Source organism: Pseudorca crassidens, chromosome 7, assembly GCF_039906515.1.
Source record: "Pseudorca crassidens isolate mPseCra1 chromosome 7, mPseCra1.hap1, whole genome shotgun sequence".
Classification (NCBI taxonomy): Eukaryota; Metazoa; Chordata; class Mammalia; order Artiodactyla; family Delphinidae; genus Pseudorca; species Pseudorca crassidens.
In genome coordinates this window covers 31,340,284-31,354,414 of record NC_090302.1, presented here as the reverse complement: position 1 = coordinate 31,354,414, position 14,131 = coordinate 31,340,284, and the positions used below count along the sequence as shown (strand labels likewise).

At 39.2% G+C, this 14,131-nt stretch overlaps 1 protein-coding gene across 1 annotated transcript in view; it reads left to right on the top strand.

Annotated features, from left to right (window-relative positions):
• PLPPR1 (phospholipid phosphatase related 1) overlaps positions 1-14,131 on the top strand; it is a 457,833-nt gene that overhangs the window by 38,063 nt on the left and 405,639 nt on the right. The gene's annotated exons all lie outside the window — the stretch shown is intronic.

Here is a 14,131-nt window from a genome sequence, read left to right as displayed (position 1 = left end):
GGAAACAATTATGAGTTTCTGCTACAATAGAGAAGACTGACAATATACTGTCAGCCAAAGACCTAGAAATCTCACAATTAAGCCAGTCTCAACTTGGCATTGAGATGCCTCTGTAGTCATGGGTGAGGACCTCCAGGTGTTTACATCATTTTCAGCCCAACATTTTCAGGTACTTCTTGTGACTCCAGCTCTGTGACAAATGTGAGTTAAGTTTTCTGAGTCTCAGGGCTTGGGCAGAAATGAAGGTATACAGATGGAGGGCTGATGCAGCATTTGAAGTATTGTCACGTTTGTGTCAATGGCTGAAAAAGTTTCTGCAAGCAGTCAGAACATGTTGCTGCACATCAATTAGATAAAAAATTGCTGAGTTTCAGTAAAATTCTGCTGGCCATGAAGGTGAAAACCATATTGTCAGAGCTTTTTGTCATCTATAGGACAAATACTAGGCTTCTTAAGCACTGTGTGTCTGTGTGTATGTGAGAGAGAGAGAGAGAGAGAGGGAGGGAGGGGAAGAGAGAGAGAGAGAGGAAGGGAGGGAGAGAGAGAGAGAGAGAGGGAGAGAGGGAGAGAAAAAGAAATTTCACAAACAGAAGATAGTAAGTCTGTGGGTATATATGTATATTGGCTGTAATCTCTCAGTTGCAAAAGTCAAACTCAATTCAGGCTGGTTTAAACAAAGAAACACAAAATGGAATCCATTGGCTCATGTAACTGGTATTTTCAAGGGATCAAGCTATATTTAGAAATGGCTGAATTATGAGGTTAGATTAATATCATTAAGAAGCTTTCTCTTTTTGTGTGTCTTACAAATTGAAAAATATACTATTTTTTAATTTGAATTCATTCTCAGGAAGGCTCTCTTCATATGGCCACAAAGCTGTCCTTAACCACATCATCTTAAATGGTTCTTAGCCTCTATAATCCTATAAAAGGGACTACTTCTTTACCAGTAGTTCAGAAGAAGTTCCTTGGAGGGCTCTGATTAGTCTGACGTGGGTCATCTGATCATCTCTGAACCATCTTTTTTTCTTACATCTTTATTGGAGTATAATTGCTTTACAATAGTGTGTTACTTTCTGCTTCATAACAAAGTAAATCAGTTATACATATACATATGTTCCCATATCTCTTCCCTCTTGCGTGTCCCTTCCTCCCACCCTCCATATCCCACCCCTCCAGGCGGTCACAAAGCACCGAGCTGATCTCCCTGTGCTATGCGGCTGCTTCCCACTAGCTATCTACTTTACGTTTGGTAGTGTATATATGTCCATGCCTCTCTCTCGCTTTGTCACAGCTACCCTTCCCGCTCCCCATATCCTCAAGTCCATTCTCTAGTAGGTCTGTGTCTTTATTCCTGTCTTACCCCTAGGTTCTTCATGACATTTTTTTCCCTTAAATTCCATATATATGTGTTAGCATACGGTATTTGTCTTTCTCTTTCTGACTTACTTCACTCTGTATGACAGACTCTAGGTCTATCCACCTCATTACAAATAGCTCAATTTCGTTTCTTTTTATGGCTGAGTAATATTCCATTGTATATATGTGCCACATCTTCTTTATCCATTCATCGGATGATGGACACTTAGGTTGTTTCCATCTCCGGGCTATTGTAAATAGAGCTGCAATGAACATTTTGGTACATGACTCTTTCTGAATTATGGTTTTCTCAGGGTATATGCCCAATACTGGGATTGCTGGTTCATATGGTAGTTCTATGTGTAGTTTTTTTTTTTTTTATGGTACATTTCTTTTTTAACATCTTTATTGGGGTGTAATTGCTTTACAATGGTGTGTTAGTTTCTGCTTTATAACAAAGTGAATCAGTTATACATATACATATGTTCCCATATATCTTCCCTCTTGCGTCTCCATCCCTCCCACCCTCCCTATCCCACCCCTCCAGGTGGTCACAAAGCACCGAGCTGATCTCCCTGTGCTATGCGGCTGCTTCCCACTAGCTATCTACCTTACGTTTGTTAGTGTATATATGTCCATGCCTCTCTCTCACTTTGTCACAGCTCACCCTTCCCCCTCCCCATATCCTCAAGTCCGTTCTCCAGTAGGTCTGTGTCTTTATTCCTGTCTTACCCCTAGGTTCTTCATGACATTTTTTTTTCTTAAATTCCATATATATGTGTTAGCATACGGTATTTGTCTTTCTCTTTCTGACTTACTTCACTATGTATGACAGATTCTAGGTCTATCCACCTCATTACAAATAGCTCAATTTCGTTTCTTTTTATGACTGAGTAATATTCCATTGTATATATGTGCCACATCTTCTTTATCCATTCATCCGATGATGGACACTTAGGTTGTTTCCATCTCTGGGCTACTGTAAATAGAGCTGCAATGAACATTTTGGTACATGACTCCTTTTGAATTTTGGTTTTCTCAGGGTATATGCCCAGTAGTGGGATTGCTGGGTAGTATGGCAGTTCTATTTGTAGTTTTTTAAGGAACCTCCATACTGTTCTCCATAGTGGCTGAACCAATTCACATTCCCACCAGCAGTGCAAGAGTGTTCCCTTTTCTCCACACCCTCTCCAGCATTTATTGTTTCTAGATTTTTTGATGACGGCCATTATGACTGGTGTGAGATGATATCTCATGGTAGTTTTTATTTGCATTTCTCTAATGATTAATGATGTTGAGCATTCTTTCATGTGCTTGTTGGCAGTCTGTATATCTTCTTTGGAGAAATGTCTATTTAGGTCTTCTGCCCATTTTTGGATTGGGTTGTTTAGCTGCATGAGCTGCTTGTAAAGTTTGGAGATTAATCCTTTGTCAGTTGCTTCATTTGCAAATATTTTCTCCCATTCTGAGCGTTGTCTTTTGGTCTTTTTTATGGTTACCTTTGCTGTGCAAAAGCTTTGAAGTTTCATTAGGTCCCATTTGTTTATTTTTGTTTTGATTTCCATTTCTCTAGGAGGTGGGTCAAAAAGGATCTTGCTGTGATTTATGTCATAGAGTGTCCTGCCTGTGTTTTCCTGTAAGAGTTTGATAGTTTCTGGCCTTACATTTAGGTCTTTAATCCATTTTGAGCTTATTTTTGTGTATGGTGTTAGGGAGTGCTCTAATCTCATACTTTTACATGTACCTGTCCAGTTTTCCCAGCACCACTTATTGAAGAGGCTGTCCTTTCTCCACTGTACATTCCTGCCTCCTTTATCAAAGATAAGGTGACCATATGTGTGTGGGTTTATCTCTGGGCTTTCTATCCTGTTCCACTGATCTATCTTTCTGTTTTTGTGCCAGTACCATACTGTCTTGATTACTGTAGCTTTGTCCTATAGTCTGAACTCAGGAAGCCTGATTCCTCCAGCTCCGTTTTTCATTCTCAAGATTGCTTTGGCTATTCAGGGTCTTTTGTATTTACATACAAATTGTGAAATTTTTTGTTCTAGTTCTGTGGAAAATGCCAGTGGTAGTTTGATAGGGATTGCATTGAATTTGTAGATTGCTTTGGGTAGTAGAGTCATTTTCACAATGTTGACTCTTCCAATCCAAGAACATGGTATATCTCTCCATCTATTTGTATCATCTTTAATTTCTTTCATCAGTGTCTTATAGTTTTCTGCATACAGGTCTTTTGTCTCCTTAGGTAGTTTATTCCTTGATATTTTATTCTTTTTGTTGCAATGGTAAATGGGAGTGTTTTCTTGATTTCACTTTCAGATTTTTCATCATTAGTGTATAGGAATGCCAGAGATTTCTGTGCATTAATTTTGTATCCTGCAACTTTACCAAATTCATTGATTAGCTCTAGTAGTTTTCTGGTAGCATCTTTAGGATTCTCTATGTATAGTATCATGTCATCTGCAAACAGTGACAGCTTTACTTCTTCTTTTCTGATTTGGATTCCATTTATTTCCTTTTCTTCTCTGACTGCTGTGGCTAAAACTTCCAAAACTATGTTGAATAAGAGTGGTGAGAGTGGGCAACCTTGTATTGTTCCTGATCTTAGTGGAAATGCTTTCAGTTTTTCACCATTGAGGAGGATGTTGGCTGTGGGTTTGTCATATATGGCCTTTATTATGTTGAGGAAAGTTCCCTCTATGCCTACTTTCTGCAGGGTTTTTATCATAAATGGGTATTGAATTTTGTCAAAAGCTTTCTCTGCATCTATTGTAATGATCATATGGTTTTTTTCTTCAGTTTGTTAATATGGTTTATCACATTGATTGATTTGTGTATATTGAAGAATCCTTGCATTCCTGGAATAAACCCCACTTGATCATGGTGTATGATCCTTTTATTGTGCTGTTGGATGCTGTTTGCTAGTATTTTGTTGAGGGTTTTTGCATCTATGTTCATGAGTGATATTGGCCTGTAGTTTTCTTTCTTTGTGGCATCCTTGTCTGGTTTTGGTATCAGGGTGATGCTGGCCTCGTAGAATGAGTTTGGGCGTGTTCCTCCCTCTGCTATATTTTGGAGGAGTTTGAGAAGGATAGGTGTTAACTCTTCTCTAAATGTTTGATAGAATTTGCCTGTGAAGCCATCTGGTCCTGGGCTTTTGTTTGTTGGAAGATTTTTAATCACAGTTTCAATTTCAGTGCTTGTGATTGGTCTGTTCATGTTTTCTATTTCTTCCTGATTCAGTCTTGGCAGGTTGTGCATTTCTAAGAATTTGTTCATTTCTTCCAGGTTGTCCATTTTATTGGCATAGAGTTGCTTGTAGTAATCTCTCATGATCTTTTGTATTTCTGCAGTGTCAGTTGTTACTTCTCCTTTTTCATTTCTAGTTCTATTGATTTGAGTCTTCTCCCTTTTTTTCTTGATGAGTCTGGGTAATGGTTTATCAATTTTGTTTATCTTCTCAAAGAACCAGCTTTTAGTTTTATTGATCCTTGCTATCGTTTCCTTCATTTCTTTTTCATTTTTTTCTGATCTGATTTTTATGATTTCTTTCCTTCTGCTAACTTTGGGGTTTCTTTGTTCTTCTTTCTCTAATTGCTTTAGGTGCAGGGTTAGGTTGTTAATCAAGGTGTTTCCTGTTTCTTAAGGTGGGCTTGTATTGCTATAAACTTCCCTCTTAGAACTGCTTTTGCTGCATCCAATAGGTTTTGGGTCGTCGTGTCTCCATTGTCATTTATTTCTAGGTATTTTTTGATTTCCTCTTTGATTTCTTCAGTGATCACTTCGTTATTAAGTAGTGTATTGTTTAGCCTCCTTGTGTTTGTATTTTTTACAGATCTTTTCCTGTAATTGATATCTAGTCTCATAGCATTGTGGTCGGAAAAGATACTTGATACGATTTCAATTTTCTTAACTTAACCAAGGCTTGATTTGTGACCCAAGATATTATGTATCCTGGAGAATGTTCCATGAGCACTTGAGAAAAATGTGTTTTCTGTTGTTTTTGGATGGAGTGTCCTATAAATATCAATTAAGTCCATCTTGTTTAATGTATCATTTAAAGCTTGTGTTTCCTTATTTATTTTCATTTTGGATGATGTGTCCATTGGTGAAAGTGGGGTGTTAAAGTCCCGTACTATGAGTGTGTTACTGTCAATTTCCCCTTTTATGGCTGTTAGTATTTGCCTTATGTAATCTTGGTTGTAGGTTTTTCTCCTTCATCACTTTAAATATGTCCTACCACTCCATTCTGGCTTGTAGAGTTTCTGCTGAAAGATCAGCTGTTAAGCTTATGGGGATTCCCTTGTGTGTTATTTGTCCCTTGCTGCTTTTAATATGTTTTCTTTGTATTTAATTTTTGACAGTTTGATTAATATGTGTCCTGGCGTATTTCTCCTTGGAATTTTCCCTTATGGGACTCTCTGTGCTTCCTGGACTTCATTAACTATTTCCTTTCCCATATTAGGGAAGTTTTCAACTATAATCTCTTCAAATATTTTCTCAGTCCCTTTCTTTTTCTCTTCTTCTTTTGGAACCCCTATAATTCGAATGTTGGTGTGTTTAATGTTGCCCCAGAGGTCTCTGAGACTGTCCTGCAAACAGTGACAGCTTTATTCTTTTTTCTTTATTCTGCTCTGCAGTAGTTATTTCCACTAATTTATCTTCCAAGTCACTTATCCGTCCTTCTGCCTCAGTTATTCTGCTATTGAGCCAATCTAGAGTATTTTTAATTTCATTTATTTTGTTGTTCATCGTTGCTTGTTTCATCTTTAGTTCTTCTAGGTCCTTGTTAAATGTTTCTTGCATTTTGTCTATTCTATTTCCAAGATTTTGGATCATCTTTACTATCATTATTCTGAATTCTTTTTCAGGTAGACTGCCTATTTCCTCTTCATTTGTTAGGTCTGGTGGATTTTTATCTTGCTCCTTCATCTGCTGAGTGTTTTTCTGTCTTCTCATTTTGCTTATCTTACTGTGTTTGGGGTCTCCTTTTTGCAGGCTGCACGTTCGTAGTTCTCGTTGTTTTTGGTGTCTGTCCCCAGTGGATAAGGTTGGTTCAGCGGGTTGTGTAGGCTTCCTGGTGGAGGGGACTAGTGCCTGTGTTCTGGTGGATGAGGCTGGATCTTTTCTTTCTGGTGGGCAAGTCCACGTCTGTTGGTGTGTTTTGGGGTGTCTGTGGACTTATTATGATTTTAGGCAGCCTCTCTGCTAATAGGTGGGGTTGTGTTCCTGTCTTGCTAGTTGTTTGGCCTAGGGTGTCCAGTACTGTAGCTTGCTGGTCGTTGAGTGAAGCTGGCTGCTGGTGTTGAGATGGAGATCTCTGGGAGATTTTTGCTGTTTCATATTATGTGGAGGTGGGAGGTCTCTTGTGGACCAGTGTCCTGAAGTTGGCTCTCCCACCTCAGAGGCACAGCACTGACTCCTGGCTGGAGCACCAAGAGCCTTTCATCCACACGGCTCAGAATAAAAGGGAGAAAAAGTAGAAAGAGAGAATTAGTAGAAGTAGAAAGAATGAAAGGGAGGGAGAGAGGGAGGAAGGAAGGAGGGAAGGAAGGATAAAAACAAAGAAGGTAAAGTAAAATAAAATAAAGTAAGATAAAATAAAGTTATTAAAATAAAAAATAATTATTAAGAAAAAATTAAAAAAAAACAACAACCAAAAAAAACGGACAGATAGAACCCTAGGACAAATGGTGGAAGCAAAGCTATACAGACAAAAATCTCACACAGAAGCATACACATACACACTAACAAAAAGAGGAAAAGAGGGAAAAATCATAAAAATCATAAATCTTGCTCTCAAAGTCCACCTCCTCAATTTGGGATGATTTGTTTATTCACGTATTCCACAGATGCAGGGTACATCAATTTGATTGTGGAGCTTCAATCTGCTGCTCCTGATGCTGCTGGGAGGGATTTCTTTTTCTCTTCTTTGTTCTCACAGCTCCTGGGGCTCAGCTTTGGATTTGGCCCCGCCTTTGCATGTAGGTCGCCGTGGGGGGGCATCTGTTCTTCGCTCAGACAGGACGGGGTTAAAGGAGCAGCTGCTCACTTAGGCTGGGGGGGAGGGAGGGGCACGGAGTGCAGGGCGAGCTTGCAGCGGCAGAGGCCAGCGGGACGTTGCACCAGCCTGAGGCGCGCCGTGCATTCTCCCGGGGAAGTTGTCCCTGGATCCCGGGACCCTGGCAGTGGCGGGCTGCACAGGCTCCCCGGAAGGGGGTGTGGATAGTGACCTGTGCTCGCACCCAGGCTTCTTGTTGGCGGCCGCAACAGCCTTAGCGTCTCATGCCCGTCTCTGGGGTCCGAGCTTATAGCCGCGGTTCGTGCCCATCTCTGGAGCTCCTTTAAGCAGCGCTCTTAATCCTCTCTCCTCGCACACCAGGAAACAAAGAGGCAAGAAAAAGTCTCTTGCGTCTTCGGCAGGTCCAAACTTTTCCCCGGACTCCCTCCTGGCTAGCCGTGGTGCACTCACCCCTTCAGGCTGTGTTCACACTGCCAACCCCAGTCCTCTCCCTGCTCGGACCAAAGCCCGAGCCTCAGCTCCCAGCCCCGCCCGCCCCAGCGGGTGAGCAGACAAGCCTGTCAGGCTGGTGAGTGCCGGGTCGGCACTGATCCTCTGTGCGGGAATCTCTCCGCTTTGCCCTCCGCACCCCTGTAGCTGTGCTCTCCTCTGTGGCTCCGAAGCTTCCCCCCTCCGCCACCCACAGTCTCGGCCCATGAAGGGGCTTCTAGTGTGTGGGAACCTTTCCTCCTTCACAGCTCCCTCCCACTGGTGCAGGTCCCGTCCCTATCCTTTTGTCTCTGTTTATTGTTTTTTCTTTTGCCCTACCCAGGTACATGGGCAGTCTCTTGCCTTTTGGGAGGTCTGAGGTCTTCTGCCAGTGTTCAGTAGGTGTTCTGTAGGAGCTGTTCCACGTGTAGATGTATTTCTGGTGTATCTGTGGGGAGGAAGGTGATCTCTGTGTCTTACTGTTCCGCCATCTTCCCGGAACCCATCTTTGAAGTAAACTGGAAGGATGGATGCTGAGATTGACTAGCCTTGGTCACGTGCTCACCTCTGAAAAGAGACGGTAGAGGCCACCCTCCTCAAACCACATAGACTGGGAGTATGGGAGAGGTGTTTCGTAAAATGAAAAATGTGTTTCTGATAGCAGCTAACTAAACAGATGGTCACTACTTGTGTGTGTGTCAGTGTGTTTGTTGTGTTGTGTTGTGTTGTTTAAGTCCAAGCCCTAGCCAAAGTTCATCAGTGACCTTATGAGATTCGATTCAAATACCATTTATAACTTTGTAATCATTTGTTAGTTTAGAAAGTTTATGCTTAGCTACAATTCCAGTGTAAGAGATGAGTGACTGATCTTGGATTGCTGCTAAGAAGTGCTAGAAATGAAATTCAAATGTCATTTTGAATTCATATATACCAGCTAGTATTCAAGTAAATTATTCACTTTTTTATACAGATAACTTAAAGTATAATAAAATAGTTAACTTTGGTAATATTAACATAACGTTTAGATGTTCAGTATATTTCAATAAATATTTGTTGACTTCTGAATGAACACATGAACAAAATCCTAGTTAGTTTTTTTCTATTGTCTCATGCTCTTAAAAGAATCTGAAACCAGAGGGCAGACAGCAGAAGGAAGAAGAACTACAATCCTGCAGCCTGTGGAACAAATACCACATTCACAGAAAGATAGACAAGATGAAAACGCAGAGGGCTATGTACCAGATGAAGGAACAAGATAAAACCCCAGAAAAACAACTAAATGAAATGGAGATAGGCAATCTTCCAGAAAAAGACCTCAGAGTAATGATAGTGAAGATGATCCAGGACCTCAGAAAAAGAATGGAGGCAAAGATCGAGAAGATGCAAGAAATGTTTCACAAAGACCTAGAAGAATTAAGAACAAACAGAGATGAACAATACAATAACAGAAATGAAAACTACACTAGAAGGAATCAATAGCAAAATAACTGAGGCAGAAGAACGGATAAGTGACCTGGAAGACAGAATAGTGGAATTCACTGCAGCAGAACTGAATAAAGAAAAAAGAATGAAAAGAAATGAAGACAGTCTAAGAGACCTCTGGGACAACATTAAACACAACAACATTCACATTATAGCGGTCCCAGAAGGAGAAGAGAGAGAGAAAGGACCTGAGAAAATATTTGAAGAGATTATAGGTGAAAACTTCCCTAACACGGAAAAGGAAATAGCCACCCAAGTCCAGGAAGCACAGAGAGTCCCATACAGGATAAACCCAAGGAGAAACACATAGAGACACATAGTAATCAAATTGACAAAAAATAAAGACAAAGAAAAATTATTGAAAGCAGCAAGGAAAAAACGAAAAATATCATACAAGGGAACTCCCATAAGGTTAACAGCTGATTTCTCAGCAGAAATTCTACAAGCCAGAAGGGAGTGGCATGATATACTTAAAGTGATGAAAGGGAAGAACCTACAACCAAGATTACTCTACCTGAAAAGGATCTCATTCAGATTCGATGGAGAAATCAAAAGCTTTACAGACAAGCAAAAGTTAAGAGAATTCAGCACCACCAAACCAGCTCTACAGCAAATGCTAAAGGTACTTCTCTAAGTGGGAAACACAAGAAAAGGAAAGGACCTACAAAAACAAACCCAAAACAATTAGGAAACTGGTAATAGGAACATACATATTGATAATTACCTTAAACGTGAATGGATTAAATGCTCCAACCAAAAGATACAGGCTCACTGAATGGATACAAAAACAAAATCCATACATATGCTGTCTACAAGAGACCCACTCCAGACCTAGGGGCACATACAGACTGAAAGTGAGGGGTGGAAAAACATATTCCATGAAAATGGAAATCAAAAGAAAGCTGGAGTAGCAATACTCATATCAGGTAAAATAGACTTTAAAATAAAGAATGTTACAAGAGACAAGGAAGGCCATTATGTAATGATCAAGGGATCAGTCCAAGAAGAAGATATAACAATTATAAATATATATGCACCCAACATAGGAGCACCTCAATACATAAGGCAACTGCTAACATCTCTAAAAGACGAAATCGACAGTAACACAATAACAGTAGGGGACTTTAACACCTCACTTACATCAACAGACAGATCATCCAAACAGAAAATTAATAAGGAAACACAAGCTTTAAATGACACAATAGACCAGATAAATTTAATTGATATTTATAGGACATTCCATCCCAAAACAGCAGATTACACTTTCTTCTCAAGTGTGCATGGAACATTCTCCAGGATAGATCATGTCTTGGGTCACAAATCAAGCCTCAGTAAATTTAAGAAAATTGGAATCATATCAAGCTTCTTTTCTGACCAGAATGCTATGAGATTAGAAATGAATTACAGGGGAAAAAAATGTAAAAAACACAAACACATGGAGGCTAAACAATATGTTACTAAATAACCAAGAGATCATGAAAGAAATCAAAAAGGAAATCAAAGAATACCTAGAGACAAATAACAATGAAAACACAATGATCCAAAACCTATGGGATGCAGCAAAAGCAGTTCTAAGAGGGAAGTTTATAGCTATACAAGCCTACCTGAAGAAACAAGAAAAATCTCAAATATACCTAAAGAAAGAACTAGAGAAAGAAGAACAAACAAAACCCAAAGTTAGCAGAAGGAAAGAAATCATAAAGATCAGATCAGAAATAAATGAAAACGAAATGAAGGAAACAGTAGCAAAGATCAACAAAACTGAAAGCTGGTCCTTTGAGAAGATAAACAAAATTGAGAAACCATTAGCCAGACTCATCAAGAAAAAGAGGGAGAGGACTCAAATCAATAAAAATGAAAAAGGAAAAGTTACAACAGACACTGCAGAAATACAAAGCATCCTAAGAGACTACTACAAGCAACTCTATGCGAATAAAATGGACAACCTGGAAGAATTGGACAAATTCTTGGAAAGGTATAATCTTCCAAGACTGAACCAGGAAGAAATAGAAAATATGAACAGACCAATCACAAGTGATGAAAATGAAATTGTGCTTAAAAATCTAACAAAGTCCAGGACCAGATGGCTTCACAGGTGAATTCTGTCAAACATTTAGAGAAGAGGTAACACCCATCCTTCTCAGACTCTTCCAAAAAATTGCAGAGGAAGGAAAAATCCCAAACTCGTTCTATGAAACCACCATCACCCTGATACCAAAACCAAAGATACTATAAAAAAAGAAAATTACAGACCAATATCACTGATGAATATCGATGCAAAACTCCTCAACAAAATATAGCAAACAGAATCCAGCAACACATTAAAAGGATCATACACTGTGATCAAGTGGGGTTTATCCCAGAGATGCAAGGATTCTTCAATATATGTAAATTAATCAATGTGATACACCATATTAACAAATTGAAAAATAAAAACCATATGATCATCTCAATAGACGCAGAAAAAGCTTTTGACAAAGTTCAACACCCATTTGTGATAAAAACTCTCCAGAAAGTGGGTATAGAGGGAATCTACGTCAACATAATAAAGGCCATATATATTAAAAAAAAAAGAATTTGATTTATTTTGTAAAATATTCCAGATGTTTGCCAGTGTGAAATAAAACTAGGCTAATGTTCACTAGATACTGTTTATTTTATTTGACTCCCATCGTTTTTCGGTTGTTGAGCTAATGAGAAGAAAGACTGCTTTTCCAAACAAGAAAAGAATTCTTGGTGGATAGAATTAGGATTCCCTTAATCATAAAATATGAGCAAAGGTAGCTGATGGTGATCAAGATGTCTAATTTTCTTTGAACAAGAATTATTTTGCGGCATTCTTCAAATTAAATCCATAAAATTTCATGCTAATTATGCTTGAAATGTGAATTTTGATGTGATTTTAGGAGCTACTACAGCTTTATTCTGTAACATGTTTCTTTCAAATGGCAATCATAAAACGTTGAGAGATTTTCAATATAGGATCTTATTTCAGAAATCAACAGCATCCAGAACGATGGCTCATTGGAAAAGAAAATTCATATTATTCTGTGATTTAGATTATTGAATTGGAATGAAATAATGTTCACTTCTCTTAAATATACTATTTTTTAATTAAAGAAAATAGCTAGAGTTTCAGAGTGCACAGCCATAGAATTGTGTCTTTTAAAATTTGTTTGTAACTATCCCTATTAAAAGATCATACCACTATGACCTTCTGCACTCCTTTCTATTTATTGCTTTTGAATGCTGTTCTCCTCAAATTATCCTATGATGTATAGTGAGATGAAGTTGCTAGTGTGTAAAATTTGGTATCCCAAATGGTAAGTAAGCTGATAAAGTAGGGGTATCTTCCAGAAGGTGGATTATATTTTTCCCCTCAGGCAGCATTCCATAGGAGCACCACATGACTATTTTATTTAGGCACCTCCAAAGGCTGTCAACAGTATCCTGTCTACCTTGACCCTAGGCTGTCATCACACTTGTATATAGAAAATCTCAAAAAACCAGTCAGGGCCTCCCAGTTCTTTACATGGGGAATGCTCTGGAATGCCTCCTTGGTTCCTGCCTCTGCTCCTTTCTAGCTGCTCTATGAGCTGATTCAGCCACTAGCCTTTTGGCCTGTTTTTCACTTTCAGCTCCATCAGCCCTTGGATCTAATTGCACAGTTGCCTCTCTGATCCATTCTCTTCATTCTTTTCAGTGCCTTGTGGCATGCCACTAAAACTGTCCTTGGTAGACAGCAGTCTTTGAAGTTTATTAACAACTTTGGGTATTAACTATTTTCTTCTTAAGGCTATTCTAAGGCTAGTCGAAGGCAGAGAGATCAAGGGGCAAAATCTAGAGATACTAAAAACTCAAAATCAAGAGCTGATAAGAAATGAAGGGGCAGTGGAAGGAGAGGAAGTTTGCATCACAAACCAGGTTTTACAGTCAGAGAAGTATTAATTCTATGGAGACTCTGGCGGCATGGGCAGAATCTGAGAGGGCAGTTCAATTAGCAAGCTGTGCTGAAAGCTGATGTCAGGAATTAGCAGAACAAATGTGATGGGGATCCCATTGGAGTGGTGCCACAGGCCATCAGAGTCTGGATGGACTTGCTCAGAGAGCCAGCCAGGTTAGTGTTGGAACTAGGACTTCATCCCACATGTTTTTAAAATCTGCATTGCATCCACATGTGGTGCAGCCCTTTCTGCCCTCACCTCTCAAGAGAGTGAGTAGGTGTTCTTTGACAGTGTGATAATTCAGCCAGCAACTAATGCATCCAGTTGCAATGGAAACCAAGTAATATTTCTCTGTTCTGTTTGCAGGGATATTAGGAGAGGCTTCATCAAAACTCTGCTTATCTCCAGATAGTTTATGCCTCACATTTCCCTAACCTACCCAACCTATTTACTGGTCAGGATGACATTTTTTCTGGAGAACTGATGTTTGTCCCTAGTGATCACAGTTATCAGTTTTACATTGTGATGTTCTTCATTGAATATTGGAATTATATTTGTTCCACCTCCTATGTCCTGGAACGTTTTCATTCTGTGGCTCATCAAAGATTACTGAAATTACCTGATTATCTAATTCAGTATCCATGAATATAGTATATCCAGGCTAGGAGACATAGAGTAATATAATGCAATTGATGTTTCCTTATGGTTAATTTATCTGATTTTATTCATGTTAAAAATTGGCCCAAGAAGACAAATGGAATATAGGAGCTAAGAAGTTCTGATTTTTTAAAAAAACGTCATCCAGCATCATTGTACCATTGACCACATACTGAGTCTATCACCGCTTTCATGT